Here is an 8,543-nt window from a genome sequence, read left to right on the forward strand (position 1 = left end):
AAAGAGAGATGACAGATAGCGAGAGAGATTGGGAGGAGATCGACGAGAGAGAAGGAAATGGAAGGCGGTGGCACTGAACGGGGATAAACACAATTGGTGTTTATCTTCTGTTTATTTTATTTATTTTCCTTTTTCTCGGTCCGCCTCGTGTCCCAATCTGCTCGCAACCTTGAATATAATGATACGATTTCGAAGATACAAATAAATAAAAATAAAAGGAATCATTCGGAAATATAATTAAAGTCCTTGGAATAGTTAAAAACTAATAAAATAAAATTTTCATAATCTTTAAATCATTTTTGACTCGTAACTAACACCCGCATTTAAAAATTTAAACGAAACAATGCGCGAGTCAATTTGATCCCAAAATTTACCAAGACAATTTTAAAATCCTCAGAATATTCAAAAGTTAATAAAATAGAATTTTCATGATTTTTTGAAATATTTTAGAATTACATAATAATTTTATAGTTTAATGAAGCCAGAAAATCATTTAAAATTAAATAATTGATAAAATACTGATTTCTAAATTTTATAAACTCCTACAAATAATAAATAAATTTGTAAAGAAACAAAAATAATTTTTGAAATCTTTTTAACATTTATAAAAATAAATATTCAATAAAATCATTTTAAAAACAAAATAACGTCATACAACGCAATAATTAATTAAACAAATAAGGCTTGTATCCAACAATTACCCACAATTAATAATAAGATAACACACAACTAACAGACCAATCACATATTTTATTTATTTAATAATTCAATAATTATATTTACATATCAGATCCGAAAATAGGTTACTTAGCCGTTAAGTAACTAAAAAGACGATACGATTTTGATACCAAATTTGGATAATTATCAAAACAGAGCTTCCTATAAAATACTTTATACAAAATTAAAGTAATAATGTCTCGCCTTTTGAGAATATGGATTTTTTTATCGATATATAAAATGATTTGCGTATTGAAAATTTTACACTGGGACTCGTACAGGTCAAACCGTAACTCGGATCAAGAAAGTCAAAACATGAAAAGTGTTCAGAATTATCAGATTAGGTTAGGAAGGAGGTTTCGGAAGAGTTTCGGGTTGTAAAAATGCAAACACGATTGAAGTGGGACGATTTCTGGTTCTAAAAAGTAATTTTTTATAATTACGTGAAATAATCATTATTAATTCTATAAATCCTTATAAATTCATATGATAGTCCAAAAATCAACAGAAAAATACAAAAATTATCTAGATTTAATTCTGGATAATTAGAAATTAAAATATCTCAATTTTTTATCAAAAATAAACATCCAAATATTATTATCCATCATCAAATAATTCACCAAAATTCACATAAAAATCACAAAATAATTATTTATTGATAAAAATAATTACATAATATTTCCCAGACGTTACACAAACAACTTCATCCAGCTTCAAAGACCAATCCTTCCTTGATGGACACACAACTTTCTCTAGAATATGCTTGACCTCTCTGTTAGACACCTCAGCTTGACCATTAGTCTGAGGATGGTAGGATGTAGCAATATGATGATTCACATTATATCTCTCAATCATAGCGGTGAACTTGCGATTGCAGAAATGTGATCCCTCGTCACTGATTATGACTCTTGGAGTCCCAAACCTTGTAAATATCTGCTTATGAAGAAAATTAAGCACTACCTTCGCATCATTTGTCGGCAAAGCCTTGACTTCAAACCATTTCGAGACATAATCAACTGCCAACAAGATATATTGATTGTTGAAAGGTGAGACAAATGGCCCCATGAAGTCAATTCCCCAAACATCAAAGACTTCGACCTCGAGAAGCACATTCACAGGCATCTCATCCCTCTTGGATATATTACCCACACGTTGTGTAATAACCCCATTTTTTTGGAATTTTTGAAATAATGATGAATAGTAACTTTTGCTGATGATGTTGATTAAGGAAAATTATTAGACCACACTATATAGGAGTACTGTTATGGAAATTCGAAGATCGTATTATTATTTCATAAAGTAAATGAGTGTATGTAAAGGTCGTCAGAATCCAAATTCGAACAATTTGATTTTTCCCGAAAATCCACCAGATACCGAAAGAATTGAGTATAAGGTAACATGATTAAAAGGATTTAATTTCAAGGATTATAAGCAAGGATCATTAAAGGACTATAAAATATGAAGAGAGGGTTAGGGAAGCCCAAGTAATAAGATCTCGGATATGATCCCTCGAACGATCAACGAGAACGAGAGTTAAGCGAACCGTAAAACAAATAAACGTCAGAAGGGCAAGGACATGCAAGTAGCATGAGAAGGAAGATTTTAAGATAAGCTAAAACATGTGGTTAGAAGCAAGGTGACATCATCACACCACAAGAATGAGACATGTGGTAAAGTAGTGATGCAAGTAATGACATAAGCAAGTGAAAACAAGATATTTAGCCAATAATTAACCACAACCATGCATTCTTTGCACAAATATCAAAGCAAGATCAACAAGAGAAAGCTCTCCCCCATTTCTTTCTTCTTCCATTCGACCTTTTCAAGAAATGAAGAAATAGATTTTCAAAACTCAAGCTCTAGGCCATGGAAAATTACAAGGTTTGTTTCCTTGGATCCTATATTTCATAACTTAGTTATACCATGAGTTTAAGATCAAGATTCCATGATTTTCTTAGCCAATCCACTCATCAAAGATGATGATGAATATTAGTGAATAGTAACTTACTTTGATTTTCTTGATTTTCATGAAAGCTTAAGGTTGATTATGAAAAGATCAAGGTTCGTAGAGGCTTGCTAGTGACTACCCACTCTCCGAGGAAGGTATAAACTCTTGAACCCTTAGTTTTAAGTTTGGTTAGTTTGGATGATAATGGTTCTTAGATGAATGGTTTTAGTTTGTTGTTGATGGATGTTGGATTGTTGTTGAATTGGTGACGATTTGGTGTAGTTTAAACTTTAGAAATCGTTAGGTTATAGCCGTCGTAATGCCCGATTTTCTTTAAACTGTTTTGTGATTAACTGTTGGATCCGAATACCCACTGCTATTAACTAACCACTTCCATGCTAATATAGGTTATGTTTCAAGCTTCATTTTGATATGTCGTTCGCTTAGATCCGATTTACAGTTTAGGAGAAACGACCATTTTAAGTTACGGTGTTTCGTGAACGAACCTTTACCCCTCGCCTAACTTTGAAACCTTGTTTAAGGCCCTTAAAAGACTAATTGGATTACAAAACAATTATTTAAGGTGGATTAGGCAGTTGGTAAAGTACTCACGAAAGAGTCTCCTTAAAATTCATAAGGTTAATTTTATAAAAATGGTGGAGTCGAGGTTACTCAAGCGACTTATGTGAATCGTTAAGCGCAAAAGCGAACGTTAGGGTCCAATTGGTTAAAGTCTAGTTTCTTAAGAGACTGTGGTTTAATTCCGAATTATGTTGTTGTTCATAGGTTATCGAACCCACTCTAAGCTTAAGTCTACCCCAGGACGCTCAGGCAAGTTTTCTACCCGTATAACTATTGTTGTGATGTATATGTGTATATGCATTATCTTGTGATAAGTGCATGATTGTTATTAGCAAATCTTGTGATATATTGGAGCATGTTGATATGATATATATGAATGCCTATTTCGTAATCTTTGATATTCTATTATCAATTCAAATGCTTATAAACTCCATAATACACATGCTAGAGATAAGCAGTAGTTGCGTATACCCTTAGTACAAAGGACCCAAAGGTGAACAATTTTCTAAACCGGGAGGTGATGTTCCCGAGTATAATATATGTATATTTATATATATATATATATACATAGTTTTCTATAACTATTAATCGAATAAGGTATATTCGATGGTTTTGAATAATAATCAAACTTATTTTCGATTATTCAAATAAGGATTGTACTTTCGTATAAGTATATCTTTTATTATTTATTATTCATTTCAAGTATGAGTTTTAAAACTTCTACTTCAATTATTTTTATAAATATTATCCTTTATGGGAATATTATTTAAATAATAATATTCAGAAATTTTCCAACATATTGGTACTGATTTATTTTATTAAATCAACATTACTCCAAACATTTTTAAAAATGTTTTCGAGTCTTCAAAATGATTTTAAAAGTTAGAGCGGATCCCAAAACTCATTTTCAAATTTAAGATCTTCCATTTGAAGGGGACTTGTATACACGCTCAAAAATATGAGGGATCCGGCTTTGTGGTGTATTTTATATTCGCAACGAGGTTGCTGTTTTGAGAAAACAATTTGATTTCTTGCCCAACGTTCGGGAAGTAAGTCCATCTAATTGAGTCGGCATAAGCGACAGGCCGGGGTACGGTCTATAAAAGTGTAAGAGGATGGGTGACAGTCCATCCACGCGTGAGTGGCCGGGTAATGGTCTAGCGCGAGGTCCTAATACGGCCAGGGTGATGACCGGCGAGGATTTCATCCATCTACAGTAGAAAAAATTACTTATTGGTATCTTTTCCTGATCAGCAAGATATCGGGTTTATGCCAAAGTTTTTCTTCTTTCCAAATTCATTGGGTATTATAACTCTGTTTATACTTTTTATAATAAAGGGTTTCATGGAAGGTATGAGATATATATATATAGGTGTATATATATCGGGAATTAATGAAGTTTGTAGTAACTTCATTTCTTTAAATGATATTTCAAAGATTGAATCTATTCAAGTCTAATCTTGTAGTCTTATCTATGTGATGAACTTTTGAAACTGATTATACCTTGAACGGTGGTAGTTCAAGTAGTATTCGGAAAAGATATAAGTATATTGGAGTATCTTGTAACTTCATCTTTTCAATTTATATCTAGTCAATGATTATCTTATGCATGACAAAGATTTTCAGAAAAACGTTGAGACAAGGTTAGATATATGAGATCACCTTGCAAAAATATTTTTATACAGTTATAAATTGGAACTCTATGTATATTATGCATGGAAGAGGATTTCCCAGATTTTGAAAAGTATATATACATATATACTGAATATTTTGTGACTTGGTCGCGTTAAGATATCAACTTGGTTCATTTCTTCTTGACCAAGAATTTTATGAGTACTATGAGAATGCTCATATATTGTTAATTATTATACATATTATTTCGGCGGGCTTGTTGCTCACCCTTGTTTTCTTCTTTCATCACACAACAACAGATAGACAAAATGAACAGGACCAAGCTCCCAATTCGTAAGCGGATAGGAAACGTTCCGCAGTTTCCTGTAGGCGTTGATGCCGCTGTAGCTAAGGTAGGATCTACCAATAGGCTAGGGTTTCAACTGTTGTTGTACCATATTTATGTATATTTATGAATTTTAATAATGGCACAGAATATATAAATTTATTCAGAAACCCTTTTGAGGTGTAATGACTTATAATTATGGAATAAAATGACTTGGTTATTTTGGTATTCATCTCTTAGACTATAACTTGTAGTGTGTGTGCTTATTGTGGGGTCACATTATGCAGTAGTTGGTTGTTTATTAAGATTGGGTGTTATTAAGGGAAATGGAACTCGTGACAACTCGGATCCCCGACCCCGGATTTGGGGGTGTTACACGTTGGCATTGATCACACTTTAAAACAAATTGATGTGCATCCTTAAAAAATGTAGGCCAGAAAAATCCCGCTTGCAGGATACGAGCTACCTTTTTTCTCCACCATAGTGGCCTCCATAAGCAGTCAAATGGCAATCTCTCAAGATCCCCCCATTTTCGCTGTACGGAATACATCTCCTGATGATTTGGTCAGCTCCTTGCCTAAACAGGAATGGTTCATCCCACATGTACCACTTCACCTCATGAAGAAACATTTTCCTTTGAGCAGAAGACAAGTCTAGAGGCATATCACAAGGTAGTTTACAATGTCTGTGAACCACGGTTCCTCTTCTTGTACCCCAAACAACTACTCATTAGGAAAAGACTCATTTATCAATGTCTTATCCTGTGAAGTTACACTTAGATCTTCTAAACAAGAGAGATGATCAGCGACTTGATTCTTAGTACCCTTTTTGTCCTTGATCTCCAACTCAAATTCCTAAAGTAAAAGAACCCATCGAATCAGTCTAGGCTTCGAGTCCTTCTTCGAGAAGAGATAGCAAATCGCAGAGTGATTAGTGAAAACTGTCACCTTCGTCCCAAGCAAATAAGATTGAAACTTCTCAAAACCATAGACAATAGCCAATAGCTCTTTCTCAATAGTAGTATAGTTCAGTTGAGCACTGTTGAGGGTATTACTAGCATAATAGACCACATGAAATATGTTGTTCTTTCTTTGCCCAAGAACTGCTCCAACTGCATAGTCACTTGCATCGCACATCATTTCAAAAGGTTCATCCCAATTAGGTGCAGTTATAACCGGTGCCGTGATCAAACTCTTCTTTGAGATCTCAAAAGTAGCAAGGCACTCATCATCAAACTTTAAAGGGACATCTTTCTCTAGAAGATTGCATAAGGGTTTAGAGATTTAAGAGATGTCCTTGATGAATCGCCGATGGAAACCCGCATGACCAAGAAAGTTGCGAACTCTTTTAACAGAAATTGGTGGAGAAAGGTTTTCGATAACCCCCACCTTGGCTTTGTCCACCTCAAGACCTTTACTAGAGACCTTGTGCCCAAGAATAATGCCATGTCGTACCATAAAATGACATTTTTCCCATTTGAGAACCAGATTGGTCTCAACACACCTTTTAAGAACGGCGCCAAGAATCTCCAAGCACTCGTCAAAAGAATCACCGAACACAGAGAAATAGTCCATGAACACCTCCACATTCTGACCAATCATATCAGAGAAGATAGCCATCATGCATCTCTGAAATGTTGCAGGTGCACCACACAACCCAAAAGAAACTCTTCTGAAGGCAAAAGTACCAAATGACAAGTGAAGGTAGTCTTTTCCTGATCTTCTGGAGCAACAAAAATCTGATTATAACCCAAATAGCTATCCAAAATACAGTAGTACTCATGCCCAACCAATCTGTTAAGCATATGATCAATAAACGGAACAGGGAAATGATCCTTCCTTGTGGCCTTGTTCAGCTTCTTGTAATCCGTGCAAACTCTCCACCCCGTGACTGTTCGAGTAGAAATGAGCTCATTCTTTTCATTAGCAAGAACGGTGATGCCTCCTTTCTTCAGCACACACTGAACTGGACTTACCCAAGAACTATCAGAAATGGGATAGATAATCCATGCATCTAGCCATTTGAGGATTTCTTTCTTCACAAATTCTTTCATGATCGGATTAAGCCTTCTTTGTTGCTCAACAGTAGGCTTGATACCTTCCTCTAGTAGAATTTTATGCATACAATAAGAAGGGCTAATTCCCTTGATATCTGCTATAGTCCATTCAATTGCCGACTTGAACTCTCTCAGAATTCTTAAGAGCTTTTTCTCATCACTACCTGAAAGGTCAGATGTAATAATAACAGGCAACGCAGATGCATCACCTAAAAAAGCATACCTTAAGTGTTCAGGCAATGGTTTAAGCTCAAGAGTAGGAGCTTCCTCAACAGGTGGCTTGAGGCGCTTTGGAGCTTTGTTCAACTCCTCCAAACCAGGAGATTCAAAATACATATCTAGCCTTCGCTTCCAAGGAGAAGCATTCAAATACTGCAACTGTTCATCACCTTCATCATCTTCACTATCCGAATTCCCCAACAAGGCCTTCTCAAAGGCATCAGACCTCAGCATTTGATCAAGTTTTGAAGTAACCACAGAATCAGCCAACTCCACTTTTAAGCACTCCTCATTTTCAGTAGGGAATTTCATGGCATTGAAAATATTGAACGTCACATCCTGATCCAACACTCGCATAGTGAGCTCACCCTTCTACACATCTATCAAGGTTCGGCCAATGGCCAAGAAAGGTCTTCCCAAGATTATGGGAATCTTCTTATCCTCCTCGAAATCAATAATTACAAAATCATCAGGATAGATGATTTTATCCACCTTGACCAATACATCCTCCACAATGCCTCATGGATATGTAATAGAATGATCAACCAACTGCAAGGTCATATAAGTAGGCTTTGGATCAGGTAAGTCCAACTTCTTGAAGATTGACAAGGGCATCAGATTGATGCTAGCTCCAAAGTCACATAAGCATTTGTCAAATGACACTTTTCCAATGGTACAAGGAATAGTGAAGCTTCCAGGATCTTTTAGCTTCAGAGGCAACTTCTGTTGTAGCACAGCACTACATTCCTCCGGAGAGCAACTGTCTCTAAGTCATCAAGCTTCACTTTCCGAGAGAGAATACCTTTCATAAACTTCACATAACTGAGCATTTGTTCAAGAGCTTCAGCGAAAGGTATATTGATATAAAGTTTCTTGAACACCTCTAGAAAAATCTCAAACTGCTTATCCATCTTTTTTTCTGAAGCCGCTTAGGAAAAGGAGGTGGAGGATAAATATGTTTCTCCCATGTATTACTCTCAGGAGGAGTATGCTCCACAGTAGTCTTCCTTGGTTCCACTTCTGCTTCCTTCTACACTTCTTCCTCAACCACAACTTCATCTTCC

This window comes from Apium graveolens, chromosome 5 (assembly GCF_009905375.1).
Source record: "Apium graveolens cultivar Ventura chromosome 5, ASM990537v1, whole genome shotgun sequence".
NCBI classification, from domain to species: domain Eukaryota; kingdom Viridiplantae; phylum Streptophyta; class Magnoliopsida; order Apiales; family Apiaceae; genus Apium; species Apium graveolens.